The following is a 15,828-nucleotide window of genomic DNA, read 5'->3' as shown; positions in this document are numbered from 1 at the left end:
GTGTTTTTAACATATATTCTGGTGATCTAATTGCTGGACTAATGCTTGTGTGTGAAAAATAGGGTATGGTTCACATGTTTATTTCTCTGAGATTTCCATTCCGATTTTCTCTCTTATGTTCTAGTTAATGCGTACTTAAAATGGTACCCATTTTGCTTTATTACTTTAATTTCTTTTAAAGTGAGTTCTATTCCTCCTCTATTTCCAGTTTAAATGCATCTTAGAGTCTTAATAATCTTCAAATGTATTTGGATAGCTGATAAATTTAATGATCTCATCAACTTAAAAAAATGGCAAGAAAAAAATAAGTGATCTTGAGAATAATTAACAGAGTAATGATGAGAGAGAAGTACAGAATCAATGGTGGTGCCTTTATTTCTGTAAAATTTCTTTTGAGAAGTTCAAACATTATTTTGCCTTTGTTATTTGTAGCTTAAAAATATCATACACATCCATAGTACATTATATCTGAGAAGTTGAAAATAATTTACAAATGTAGTATGATTCTATTTCTCCTCTTTATATCTCAATAAACCAGAAAGCAGACTAGATTTAACTAGATTGACAGTTAAAGAATGATGGGTAGAAGTTTAGTAAAGACCAAGGTATAATTAACAGGCTTCCTGCATTTTCCTTCCTGAAATATCGGTAGTGAACTGAAAGAGACTGTTTTATATTTCTCAAATGCTTATGATTTTATTCCTAAATATGGTAATATGATCAACTGGATATTTAGGCATATATATTTATTTCCGTTATCAAATTTGTTATTAGCATATTTGTAGGATAAGGCCTCAGTGATATAGTACAACAGAGGAGTTTTTCTACACCTAAGAATAGGAATATTTTTATAACTGGAATTATTTAAAATTGTCAAGTCCATAGTTATAATAAAAAGTAGACCAATTGTTAGTTGATTTTATTATTGTCTTAAAATTCTGTGCAAATTAATCCCTCAATGGCTGCACCAGGGTTAGAGTGTGTCCACTACTCTGCCTGTGACCCACTGTTGACAGGGTTGACATTTCCTGTGACATGTAGGTTTGTTACAGGTGATATTATCTATATTTTGCTGATGGATAGGTAGAAAATATTTATTTTCACAACATGTTATAACTTGTAAGTGATAAAAGCCAACAGTTTGATTTCAAACATCATTCATAAGTGCTGTGTTCTACTGCCTGCATGCACAAGAAGTTACTGAAAAATACAGTAAATGTTTAAATAAAATGTTTATTACAGTAAAAGGCTCATTGTTATTAATCCCTTCCAAAAATCTTCCCCTTGGGCAGGGAATTTAGTTCAATGGTTCTGGCACCTGCCTCACAAGTGCAAGGTCCCAAGTTCCATCCCCGGTACCACCCCCCTCAAAAAAAAATATCTTCCCCTTATTTAAATACACTTATGCCCTTGTTCTTGTCACTTTCTAAAAAAGTTTTGGAAGTCCCCTTCAATGAGTGTTTCTATGAGGTGTGCTCAAAAACAGTGAATGCTGCTGCCAAGTTCTATCCAAAAAAAGGCAAATTTTATGGTGTGTTCTCACTCACTTTATTCACCGGGTCTACCACCATCCCCAAAGTCAGAATGACCAGGAAAAGAAAATTTTTTGAATCTACTCAGAACGCTGAAGGAGCCAAGACACTCAAAAATGCTTCAGAAACTGGCAAGAAGATTAGAATAAATGTACTTAAAGTGATAGGCGTTATGAGTAGGATTAATAGTAATATATCTTTTACTGTAGTAATTTTTTTTCAGAAAATCTAAACATTCATTATATTTTTCAATCATATCTCATCTGTGTAATAAACTCACCATAGGCTATAGATGGATTTTAATAGATTCACAGTGTTGTTCTTATTTTCCATTTTCCTTCTGAATTTCTATTACTTTGAGAGTAGACTCAAATGTCAAAGGTAAATTAGAAATTGTAGCAACTTTACACAAGTTTACACAATTGCTTTAACTGTCTGTCTGTCTTTTTTTAATAAATGAAATCCTTAATAAATTTTATGTGGACTTCTTTTCAATCCAGTAGATTAAGGTAGGCTACCACTTTCTCAGTGTGGTGTAATCGAGCCCTCTTGACAGATAAAGTCAGATTCCTTTCAAGTTTGAAGTTACTCCAGCAAATAACTTCCATAATACCAACAAATAGGCATTTTATTGGGCAGAGAATTGCCTTTAACTTGTAAGAGTTGTCAACTTGTCTTCTGAATCAGGCTTTAGGCCACATATAGATGAAGGAAAATGGCTTGCTTAAACTTCTTGTATATGGTAATTACACAGATGTATTCAACTATAATCTGAGTCTTTTCATTACCTGTACACTCATTACTACAAGAAGAGGGACTATTGCTTAGGAGGTTTTGTGACAGGCTCATTCTAGTGAGGTATAAATCTGGTATTGGAGCAATTATCTTAGATTCATGTATAGTAAAAGAATGATAGAAGTTTTAGAAGTTTTCATTTTCCATTATATACTTCATTTCTGTTAAATTGAATCTGTGCTACCATGTACCAGTTTGCATCATTTCAGCTGCTACTTTCATGATTGTATTATCAGCAGTAACACCATTAATATCTTTTCCATATGTTTCATACTCTATTCCTAATGTTTCTCTATATTAGGAGATCTCTTAAGAAGCCTGGGAAATCTAAAATTATAAAATTATGTGCTTTAATTTGTGTCTTAAAAAAAGAATTCAAGTTCTAATATAATTATATACTTTGTTGTCACTTATATACATAAATGATAAGAAAGGAATTGTCAATTAAATATTCATGCATTTAACATTTACTGAGCACTGAGAGGAGGCTTCCAGGTCAATGTGCCGCAGCTCCCAGTGCAGAGTAGGAGGCTTCCAGGCCAATCTACCACTGCTCCCAGCACAGAGGAGGCTTCAGGGTCAACGTGCTATAGCTCCCACCACAGAGGAGGTTTCCGAGTCAACATGCCACAATTCCCAGTGCAGAGTGGGAGGCTTCCAGGGCAACCTACCACCACTCCCAGCACAGAGGAGGTGAGCTGAGTGGGCACCAACAGCATACCCCCCACCCCAGCCCCACTGAAATGAGAAGATGCATAAACAAGCCTCAAAACAAGACTTCCAGAACACCTACAGCAACCCCAAAAGGAAATGTGATGGAACAATCTGATACTCAACCACCTGGACTCCCTGAACTGGCAACAAAATAGGATTGGGAAAAAAGGAAATCAGAAATAATTTCTCAGATAACAACAGAGATTGTGCTTATAGTACAAGACATGATTAATAAATTAAGGGAGGAGCTCAGGAACACAATGGAATCTCAACATAGGAAACAAATGGAATCCATAAAATGGATGCAAACAGATTTCCAGTAGATTAAAAACTCCCTTGAAAGTCTACACAGCAGAATGAGCCAATGTGAGGACAGAATTTCAGATATAGAAGATAAGATTGGAATTAGTGACCAGGAAAAGAAAAATTGCTTTAAAAGTGTAAGGCACCATGAGAAATCAATCCATCACCTGCTAGACAATGCAAAGAAGAATAACATAAGACTGTTTGGAGTCAATGATGAAACAGGAGAGAGTGCAGATGAGATTAAAAAAAAAAACAACTATTCACAGAAGTGATGGCAGAAAACTTCCCAAGCAGGGGAAAAGAACTTGAGATACAGATAATTGAGGCATATAGGACTCCAAATAGCCTTGATCAAAAAAAGTCTACACATAGGCATGTAATTGTTGAGATTCCAGAAACCCAACAGAAGAACAAAATTCTACAAGCAGTTAGAGAAAAGAAACAAATCACATACAAAGGAAAGCCAATCAGAATCACAGCAGACTTCTCAACACAAACCCTCAAGACAAGAAGAGCTTGGGGTGAAGTATTTCAAGCTCTAAATGAAAATAGCCTCCAACCCAGATTGATGTACCCTGCAAAACTATCTTTCAAAATTGATGGAGAAGTAAGATACTTTCATGGCAAAGAGCACTTTAGGAACTTCATGAATCCCAAACCAGCACTCCAGAAAATTTTAGACAAAATCCTAGGAAAAGACAATGAGGATCACAACCCCAGGAATCCCAGCAGAATGAATTTACCAGGCATGACAAGAAATTAAAAGCAAAGGGGGAAAATCCAACAAAAAGAAAAAGTCATGAAAACGATAAGTCAATATGTATCAGTTATAACCATCAATATTAATGGTCTCAACGCACCAATCAAAAGAAATAGACTGGCAGAATGGGTCCAGAAGCAAGATCCAACAATATGCTACATAAAAGAAACACACTTAATTCAAAAAGAAACTCATAGATTGAAAGTTAAAGGATGGAAAACTGTACTCCATGCAACAAGAACCTGAAAAATAGCAGGAGTAGCTATCCTCTTTGCAGATCAAGTGGATTTCAAACCAACACTGATTAAGAGAGACTACAAAAGAAGGACACTACATCCTTGTAAAGGGAAGAATCCAAGAGGAAGAGATTACAATCATAAATATCTATGCACCAATCACTAGTGTACCCAACTATATAAAACAAATACTAACGGATACGAAAAAATCATACAAGCACTAATGCAATAGTAGTGGGCGACCTCAATACCCCACTATCACAAATAGGTAGATCAACTAGACAAAAAACAAGCTATGAAATACTAGAACTCAATCAAACTCTTGAACAAATGAACTTAACGGATGTTTATAGAGTATTCAACCCCTCAAAATCAGAATACACATTCTTTTCAGCTGCATATGGGTCATTCTCCAAAATAGACCACATACTCACTCATAAAACATTTTTAGGTAAGTGAAAAGGAATTAAAGTTATCCCTCATATATTGTCAGACTATAGTGTGATGAAATTGGAGATCCATAGCAAAAGAAACTGCAAAAATTTCATAAACACATGGAAATTGAACAACACACTTCTGAATAACCAATAGGTCGTAGACGAAATTAAAGAAGAAATCAGACAGTTCCTTCAATTAAATGACAATGACAATACAACATATCGGAATCCATGGGACACAATGAAAGCAGTCTTACAAGGGAAATTCATAGCAGTGAATACTCATATTATGAAAACAGAGAGAGCCCAATTAAACAATCTGATGGTGGACCTCAAGCTTCTAGAAAAAGAAGAGGACAAACCCAAAGCTCATACAAGGGAGGAAAATATAAAGATCAGAGCAAAAGTCAGTGCAATGGAGACTAAGAGAATGATACAAAAAAAATCAATGTAGCAGCACCGGTTCTTTGAAAGAATAAAAATAATTGACAAACCCTTAGCCAGCCTTGTCAGAAAAAGGAAAGAAAAGGCCCAAATCCATGCAATTAGGAATGAAAAGGATGAAATTACAATGGGCTGAGCAGAAATTCAGAGGTTCATCAATACCTACTTTGAGAACCTACACACCAATAAGATGGAAAACACAGAAGAAATGGACAGATTCCTAGGTACATATGAACTACTAAAGTTGAATGAAGAAGACCTAAAAATTCTAAACAACCCAATATCAATCAATGAAATTGAAAATGCAATTAACAGCTTATGAACTAGGAAAAGCTCAGGTGCTGATGGCTTCACTGCTGAATTCTACAAGACATTTAGAGAGGAAATACTGCCACTACTGTTTAAACTCTTCAGTGATATTGAAAGGGAAGCAATACTCCCCAATTCATTCCTGGAAGCAAGCATCACCTTGATCCCCAAAGCAGAGAAACACCCAACCAAAAAAGAGAACTATAGGCCAATCTCACTAATGAACATAGATGCAAAAATCCTTAATAAGATACTGGGAAATAGAATGCAGAAGATCACCAAGAAAATCATACACCCTGACCAAGAGGGATTCAAAATCCAACACTCATTTATGATAAAAACCCTACAAAAATTGGAATAAACGGTCTCTACCACAATCTGATAAAAGCCGTCTATGAAAATCCAACAGCCAATATCATACTAAATGGTCAAAAACTGAAATCCTTCACACTCAAATCAGGAACAAGACAAGGATGTCCACTATCACCACTCTTGTTCAATATAGTTTTGGAAACATTAGCCACAGTAATTAGACAAGAGAAGCAAATAAAAGGAATAAAGTTAGGAAATGAAGAATTGAAATTGTCATTATTTGCAGATGACATGATACTCTATACAGAAGACTGCAAGAACTCCACCAAAAATCTTCTAGGCTTAATAACCAAATTCAGTAAAGTAGTGGATACAAGATTATCACACAAAAATCAACAGCTTTCCTCTACATGAACAACAGACTCACTGAGAAAGAAATAGGGCAAATAATTCCTTTCACAATAGCATCCAAAAAACTGAAATACCTAGGAATCAACCTAACAAAAGAAATCAAAACCTCTTCTGTGAAAACTATAGCTCTCTGAAGAGAGAGATTGAAGTCGATATCAGAAAATAGATAGACATTCCTTGCACCTGGATAGGAAGGATCAACATAGTGAAAATGGTCATACTTCCAAAATTGCTGTATAGATTCAATGCAATCCCAGTTGGAATCCCAGCAGCATACTTCATGAACCTTGAGAAAACAATCCAAAAAGTCATTTGGAACAAGAAGAGACCCAGAATAGCAAAAGCAATTCTAGGTAACAGAGACATGTCAGGGGGTATCACAACCCCCAACCTGCAACTATACTACAAAGCTACTGTGATAAAAACAGAATGGTACTGGCAAAGAAACAGACCTGAGGACCAGTGGAACAGATTAGAAGATGCAGAAACAACTCCAGACACACTCAACCACCTCATCTTCAACAAAGGAGCAAACACCATCACTGGAGGAAAGATAGCCTCTTTAATAAATAGTGCTGGAAAAATTGGGTTTCAACTTGCCGAAGACTAAAACTAGACCTATATCTCTCATCATGCAATAAACTAAAATCAAAATGGATTAAAGATCTAAATATTAAAGCAGAAACACTAAACCGGCTTGAAGAAAGTTTAGGAAGAACTCTTGAAGACATTGGCATAGGAAAAGATTTTATGAACAAAACCTCAGTTGCCCGTGAACTAGCACAAACAATCAACGAGTGGGATCTCTTCTTACTAAAAAGCTTCTGCACAGCAAGAGAAACCACAGGCAGTGTGAAGAGACAACCCACAATGTCTGCAAAAATTTTCACCTGCTGTCCCTCAGATAAAGATCTACTATCTCAAATCTATAAAGAACTTAAAAAAATTAGATCTCCCAAATATAAAGACCCAATTCAAAAATGGGCATCTGAAATGAACAGACATTTCTCAGACAAAGAAGTAGAAATACCAAATAAACACATGAAAAAATGTTCAACATCACTGGTCATTCAAGAGATGCAAATGAAAACAACACTGAGATTCCACCTCACCCTGGGAAGAATGGCTGCTATCATGAAATCAACCAATAACAAATGTTGGTGGGGCTATGGTGAAAGAGGAACCCTGCTCCACTGCTGGTGAGAGTGTAGATAGGAGCAACCACTGTGGACATCAGTAAGGAGATACCTCAAAGAACTAGGATTAGAGGGCCCATTTGACCCAGATATTCCCCTGCTGGGGATCTTCTTCAAACAATTAAAAGAATCATACCACAGTGGTATATGTGCACCCATATTCATAGCAGCACAGTTTGTAATAGCTAAAACTTGGAAACAGCCCAAATGCCCATCAACTGAAGACTGAATAAAGAAAATGTGTTGTTTTTTTTTTAATGGAGTGCTACTCAGCCATAAAAAATGAGAAATTAGAGACATTTATAGCTAAAGGGATGCACATTGAGATGATACTCTTAAGTGAAATAAATAGGACACACGTGTAAATACCGAATAGTTTCTCTAGTGTGAGAAACTGAAAGTGTAAATAGGGTCTAAAAAGTATAATAGATAATGTGAAATAGGAAGAAAAGGGGGAAAGGGGAAGGGGAAGTGGGAGGGGTAGGGGAAAGGAAAGAAGGGAATGGAATTAATATGAGAAAATGAAAAAATGGAAACAAAGTCTTTGTAAATAGGGAGAGATGGAGGGATTGAAGGGAGGGCAGGGGAAGGGGGAAAAATAAGAACCAAGAGAAACTATGTAAATGTGCAAATTTCCAATGATGAATGTCATTATATTGTATACCTAAAATGCACCAATAAAATAAAATTTTTTTAAAAATTTACTGAGCACTTCCTATGAACCTATAATATATTAACTATTACAGGTAGAGTAGAGAGAAACCAGTGAAACAGAAATTAAATGCATCATGGCAAGTGTTTTAATAGAGGCAAGTTTGTTAAAATTTCTTGAGTACTAGGACTATGGGTTCAAAATTACATCTTTGAGTATCTTTGATATTGCCGCAATAAAAGAAGAAAGAAATGGACTCACTTTTTGCAGTAGAAGGGACCTTATCCTCTTAGCTATAAAAAAGTCTAAGGCCTAGGTGAGAAGAAAAAGTGCTGTTGTATTCCTCTCGGAAATCCTGCCGATGCACATGCGTATCTGCTTTCAGTTACATAAAGCTGAATCCTAAGTGGAAGGAGAGTAAGAGTATTGTGGAGTATAAGATTAGCAGAGGAGAAAGGAAGCCAGGATGCCATCAAATCAATTGTCAGATCCCACCACAAATATGACATAGGAAGCAACCTCCAGTGTCAGTTTATTCTCTTTTCTGTTTCTTTTTTTTTCTTTTTTTGGTACTCGGGATCAAACTTGGGTCCTTGCGCTTGTGCAGCAGGCGGCAAAACCACTGAGCTAAATCCCAGGCCCTTATTTTCTCTTCTGAAGAAAGAGTGTATAAGACTTTTAGTCTTAGCAACCTATGAGCTGAGAAACTGAGAGCCTTTTCGTTCCTCATTTTCAACGCTGGGATGAATATTTATTTGTCTTGTTTCTCCAAATGATACTTCTTGCTGGCAGCTGATAATTAAAATCATCTTTATATGTGGGGTAGACACCAGGCAACGTTGGAGCCAGAAGCCTGGGACCATTAAGATGGCTGCCATTGTTGCTGCCCTAAGCACTTTTTATTGCTGACAGTACTATTTCTTCTTTCAAATTTTATCCCATCAGCAGGACTTGTGCTGGAATTTTTTATGGTGAAAACCAATTGTATATCACACTTCTCCAATTTCTGTACTTTGGCACAGAAATAAGCCACCCTAAATGGGTATTATATTGATGATTCAAATTCTAGCTAATTTGACATATCTAAATATGAAGATTTTGTATGAAATTCAATGTCCCAAAGTTGGTTTTGTCTATTTTCTTTCTTTTTAAGGCATCTGTTCTCAGCTTGTATATTTTGCAGGTTTTATGAGCACTTTCTATTTCTTTACTGCCACTATACTAAAAGAAATAAGAAAAATTAGATTTCAACCTGGTCTTTGATGCCAAATACAATTCGTTACTAAAATGATCTAGATATTCTAACAATATTCCGTTGTCCCTTTTTACTTGAATTATAAGCGTAGATCAGATTTTATGCCTCAAACCTATGTTTTGCTACCTTATTTTAACTTAAATTTTTTGGTATTTCATTACATGAAGTATTTTTGTCACTATAGTTTCATTTCACAGTATGGGGATTCTGAAAAACTAGCAGAAAAAGATATATCACCATGAAAGTAGGTCACAAATAGGTTTGTGTTCTTGGTGCACTAGTATGAAGAGCAATTGTATAGATATGACCAATATTGCTGTAGTTATAGTATAGGCAGGTCTTCCAATTATCAACTTGAAATGAGCTTTTCTTCTTTATTGTAAGTCTGCTACTATCAGTCTCAGGTAATATTTTCCTTCCTAATACTAAGCATCAATTTTCTTATATGAATATTTTAATTGAATATTATCATCAGTTTATTGCAGATGTGTGTCACTTATCTTTCTATTGATGTGACAATATATCTGACATCAACAGCTTAAAGAAGGAAAGGTTTATTTTCGCTGAGAGTATCAAAGATATCAGTACATAGTCAGCTGGCTCTCTTACTTTTAGGCCTGTGGCAAGGCAGAAAAATCATGGCAACAGGGTGAGGAGGAAGAAAGATGCCCATATCATGGCCCCAAAGGAGAGAGAGAGGAGAGAGGAACCAGCGCCAAAATATATCATTCAAAGACATTTTCCTAGTGGATTGCTTTGTCCAATTAGGTTCTATCTCCTATTACGCTAGTTCAACTAATGAATTCATCAGTGGATTCATACACTTGATGAATTAGACCCATCATGATCCAGTCACTTTCCAAAATCCCATTAACTGGTAACCAAGCCCCCAATTCAATGAGCCTTTCAGGGGACGTTTTTAGATTCTAGTGTTAAAATTGGTAGGGTTATCACATGGAAGATTCATATATTCTGTATCTGATGGTTATTGCTACTTTGGCCACATGACTATTATTGACATATAGTCATTCATAGGTGACCATAAGAGAATTTATTGAGAACAAACCAAGGATATCAGAGTAAGAAACCACACAGTGACTCCAGAAATTCAGGTCACTTAAGAGCACGATATGAATGTGTTACAAAGTGAGATGAATTACCGTTTTTTTTTTCCCAGACATTATTGAATATTGATTTCTTCCCCCTTCAGCTCTTATGCATATCCTTTGATTTTCCCACAGCTTCTAACAGCTTCTGATATTTAAGGGAGCAAAACTTCATTTGCATCTGTATGTGGGGATGAAACTACCTACATATATTATATAGAAATATGTTGCTTAAATATGAATACTAGTACACAAATGCACTTGTATAATCCTTGCTGCAGCCTGCTAAACCCTGTAGTTTACTTCTAAACCTGGCTAATGTAGCTCAATGTGACTGATCAAATAGCAAGAATCTTGGTAGGTTATTGAGAAATATTTGTTCAACATGTTTTCTTTTTAAAGAGGCTCTCATACTGTTCTTTTTGGCCATTCTGCCTGATTTCATTCTTTCAAGTTATCCCAGTGGCACCCACTGGGTCAGTTTAGGTACATGCATGAGTGTTGGAAAATAATTGTAATTTTACCATCTTCTACTAATAAAGTACACGTTCAGGCCAAGTGGTAAAATACCACCTCCGCCTGCCCAGACATCCATCACTGTAATGAGCTACAAAATCAATCTGTAATTGACGAAAGCATTTTTAATCAAAGTATGAGGCATTTAGATTCTCCAGGTACTGCCTTTTTGTCTTACGTCAGTATTTACTTTACAGCAGGATGGGAGATATTTGATTTTGTTCAAGAGCATGAGTTATTTCTACAAATGAACAAAGAGATGCTTTTCAGAAACTCTCCTCATACCTACTTCCCCTCACAAAAGTAAGATGGCATAATTTGTGAGTTTTCTCAAAAAGTCTTAGCTTAGGAAGATCATGCTCTATTATTTCAAGGAGAAGATGGTTTATGTTTTTGTGAATGATTCTGCCAATGCTTTCTACCAATTGTCTTATTCTTCAACTCAAACTATCACTGTGAATGCAGAACTGGAATCCAAAAGGCTACTGTTTGTTTTTCCTTTCTTCTAAGTTGCTTAGATCTGTTTTTAGAAATTTACAGACATCACAACATGTTAAGTGCCCTCAATGCTTAATGGTATGTGGATATTTCAGATGACTACCCATGAAATTTTTAATACAGTATGTCCCCAAGTAGTGTAATTATAGCCTAAGGAAACATATTTATGGATATATGAAATGGCTTTCTGGGCATGAATTCTTATGTTTTTTATGGAATGATCTCTATATTTAGTAGCAACTCTTCATTTTGGGGTCCACATTAGTATCATCTGTTAAAAAGATTCTTGGATGTAGAGACACACATAGCATCTCCTGGGCCCCAGAGTTTTTACACATGCAAGAGAAACTATATCACTATTTGGTGTGGGGAATGAAGTATTTTCAAAGGAAATTATCCAGAAGTTACAAGAATAACTGAGCCATACTCTGTAAAATTTGATGTTCTCATCTGTGAATTTTATGGAAAATTGTGTATACGTGTGTGTGTCCATGTCTGTGTCTGCGTGTGTTTGATAAGTATGAGCTGCTTTTGCATATGTCAACATAAAACCTTGCAAATCTCATCTAAATGATTTTAGCATTCCTGTAATCTTAAATTTGACACTAGTTTGAATATTTCTGATCACTTGTTCAGCATTCATGACCTCTATATTCATCAATGAATAATGATCTCATATTAGGAGTACTTACAAAATGTTAAGTACTATGCTAAGAACTTTATGTATATCGTCACATATAATTTTCTCAATAAGGCTGTGATCCAGATCTTACCACTACTCATTTCATAAGTGGAGAAATTGAAGATTAAAATGTGCTGTAGCTTTTCCAAGGTCACATAGCTCATAAGGAAAGGACATACCACTAAACACAGGCCGGAACTCAATCTTCTATGTAGATGGAAACCTAGTGATGTATCAACTCATCATGTTACACCTTTTCACTCTTTCAATCAAGCCATTCTCAGTCACCCATTTTCTTGGCTTTCCGCCAAAGAGATAACCTGCTTAGGTAACTGAAACATTTTATTAAAATATTGATAGAAAACTATTGTGTATGCTTGGTTTTAGTTGGGTTTTACAATCTAGCAAAAGAGATATTAATTAGTAAAATTGGAATTTTGTTGCCAGTATAATCATACTAATGGTGCTATTTTTGTGCATTGATGTTTTTGCTAAGAAAAAAATCACACGAAGTAAAACTACATTAGACCAACAAAGCCGAACATTTCCTTGAAAGAATAGCAGTTAAACTGGATAGATAGGAAAGTAGAGTTGAAATAAATAATACCTTTAATCTAATAGCTAGCCCTTAACTTGTTTAGTGGCGGTTTGGTGAATCTTAAATGAAGAATGAGATTCAGTATTGCCTTCAGTCTAAGCTATTCTTCATAGTAAAGACCACAGCTTGTATCTGGAAGCTTATGTTACATAACAATTTATTCTCACTTTTAAAACCATTGTTCATTAATAAGTGCTTCTTGTTGTTCAAAACTTGCATTTTAAGTACATGCCTTATAATTGTAACATGAACAATTCATGAATAGTTATCCACAATTAAAAATTGATAACTTCTGAACATTCACCGAAGTAACAGACGTCACATTCTTAGGTGGTGAAAACTTAGTTACTTGAACATTGTGTTTAAGGGGGAAAAGAATGCCTCTACAGTATTTGGGTACATTTGGAAGTGTATTGAGTGACTCCAATACATATACCTAAGTAGTATTTTAATAATGTATTTTGTAAGAACTAAACTGAAATTAGAATTATTTTTCCTCCTTATGTGCCTATAATCAGACAGCTTTCCATATTTTAGTTGATGATATCAAAACTACAGGTTTTTAACTTTTCAAGCATATTTTAAAGGTCAGTAGTCTTTTTTTCCCCTGAAATGATCCTTGTTCTTCTTTTTAAAAATATAATTTAACACCACATTCTTATTGTCCAATTCTAGCTATGTCATCATAAAATATATTTGAACTACTAAAAGCCTTTTATAATATAAAGGCTCTATAATTATGTATTTCTTTTGAAAATGCCATCAAAACAATAATTTTACCTTCTAACACCAAATTATTCCTTGTACCATCCAGTTCCCTAGCTGCTTAGTAACTTTTAAAATATTTATAAATGTATATCAATGCAAATCTTTACAAAATTAAATATAATTATGAATGATAGTGAATAAAATTCCTATAGTCACTGTGATAACGCATGTCAAAATTATCCCTTAGCTTCCCTAATAGGTAGGCCTTACTATTGAACAATTGGGTATAAATGACGATGAATAAAGATTAAAAGAAGACATTAAGGGGCCTAGAAAATATAAAAGGAAACATCCACATTTTCATTCCAATAAAGATAAGTAGTATACTCCCTATCTAAAACTATTATTGGAATTGACAGGAGTTAGAATTCATGGCCACCTACTGACCTGAACTAGACTCTCCTTAATGACATTCAGATCAGGGTAACACCAAGAGTAAAGGCCATGACCTCTATTGTCAGTTACAATGGCATTTATACTAACTGGGGTATACATTACACATCTTTCTTAATATTCATCAGAATGGATACGGCAAATAATGCTGCCCAACACCTTTGTTGCTAATGAATGGACCACAATTCTTGTGGGAAGTAGTGTGTCACAGAGATGTCTCAACTATTTGAATCAATGCGAAGATTATCATAAAGTAAAAGGAAGTATTTTTAAATGTTCAAAAATCTTTACTTAGTCTTATATTTCTTTCACATTGCCTTTCTCTCTTCCTTCGGCTTCTCACTTTCATTTCCAGAAACTTCTTACAGTCAAACTGATAAAATTGATTTCCATAAACATAGAATATGGATACCTGTGGCCCAGTCTCAGCCTCACTGCTGACATAGTTTGTTGTTTTTTTTAATCCACACTCAGATATAATATTTACAAAATGGTTAAAAAATCACATCCCATGTGAGTTTCAGTGGTAAGGTAGAACAATAAATAGTACATTAGGAAGGATATTACAAGTACATAAGCCAAACTCTTCAGACATGTCAAGTAGATTGGAGACTTTGTTTTAGAGCAACAATAAATCAATTATATTATTACATTATTTTATACTGATACAGTTTTGATGAATAAGATTCTCTACAACACATAAGAAAATTAACCAAGATTATCTTGTATTTTAATTCTATGGGCTATGGTCCAAATCTCTCTTATCTCCTACTCCTGAGTCTTCTTATGCAATCCATCTAATAGGGTGATAATGTAGAAAGAATATGTATTTAACATTTTTAAGATCTGGGTTCTGGCTCCACCTGAATCAATAATTACTTAGAAGATCTTAGGCAAGCATCTCTTATTTTAGGCCTCCATTTATATAATTTGGCAATTGGATTAAATGCAACGCTGGTATTTTCAAGATAAGGACCACCTTTGGAAAAAAAAGTCTATCCATGGACCTGTTTTGAAAATATTTTGCTTATTGAATTACAATAAATAATTATTTTTCCAATTTTTATTCAAGGATTTTTAATTGAATCTATATTAAAAAGAATAAAAACAGCGGGGAAGACAACAAAAGTCATTCAATAATGTGAGTACTTGTGAAGACCCTTTGAAAATAAATGGTTAATTTCTGCTAGCACTTTGAAATATTAGAAAACTGATTTTTGATCCTCTTTACTTCTCTTGTGGACTTGAGAGACAAGAGTCAATGAAGTCTATGAATTACTGGCCTGGATTATCCTTAAGGCTCATCTCACACAAATACCCTATGACTCTAAGTATTACGCCTTCAACCATCCGGAGTACTATGATCCTGAACTAGGTTTTTCTTACCTTTTGACTTATAAGAAGTTGCCATTTGGACATTGTAAATTCTATTAGTCATTGATTTCCAATTTGGTGGCTAACTGTTCATATGTATTACAGAGTCAAATTCCTTCATTTCACGACCAATAATAAAGGACACAGGGCAGACAGTGAAAAATAAATTGTTAAAAGGCCTGAGTGAAAGTAAGCGCAAACAAAATTTCAAGATATTTTCTGCAATCACACTTGCCATTGCTTAAAAAATGTTCTTGAAAAATGAAGTGTCAGGGACAAGTATTTAAACCAATGATGCCATCCTTAAAAGACGATAGAGGAAATCAAGCATTCAGAAGTTTTCACTTTTGCTGCAATGTGAGCTGCCTTCATTTAGGTTTGCCTGAGTTGTACAATGGGTAGTCATTCCTCAGTTCTAGTCCAAGACGTGCTGCCATCTTGCCCCACCAGAAGTCCTTGTCTTATTCCTCCTGAAAAAAAAAAAAAGGAATCTCGGGCCAAGCTAGTAGCCTGGTGTTCCTCAGTGCATTTATT

The 15,828-nt window shown here is 35.0% G+C and overlaps 1 protein-coding gene and 1 pseudogene across 2 annotated transcripts in view; both read left to right on the top strand.

Annotated features, from left to right (window-relative positions):
• Positions 1–15,828, top strand: part of Lsamp (limbic system associated membrane protein) — a 2,156,433-nt gene that overhangs the window by 536,514 nt on the left and 1,604,091 nt on the right. The gene's annotated exons all lie outside the window — the stretch shown is intronic.
• LOC147830465 (dnaJ homolog subfamily C member 14 pseudogene) overlaps positions 1–15,828 on the top strand; it is a 190,292-nt pseudogene extending 174,464 nt beyond the window's left edge. Inside the window, exon 2 of the transcript XR_015452873.1 lies at positions 1–15,828. This exon is cut by the window's left edge and continues 170,996 nt beyond it. The product of XR_015452873.1 is annotated as a dnaJ homolog subfamily C member 14 pseudogene (transcript).

Source organism: Heterocephalus glaber, unplaced genomic scaffold (genome assembly GCF_053883595.1).
Source record: "Heterocephalus glaber isolate CG9 unplaced genomic scaffold, H.glaber_assembly_v1.0 deba00000122, whole genome shotgun sequence".
Taxonomy (NCBI): domain Eukaryota; kingdom Metazoa; phylum Chordata; class Mammalia; order Rodentia; family Bathyergidae; genus Heterocephalus; species Heterocephalus glaber.
Note: the sequence above shows the minus strand (reverse complement) of the source record. Positions and strands in the feature narration are given on the sequence as shown.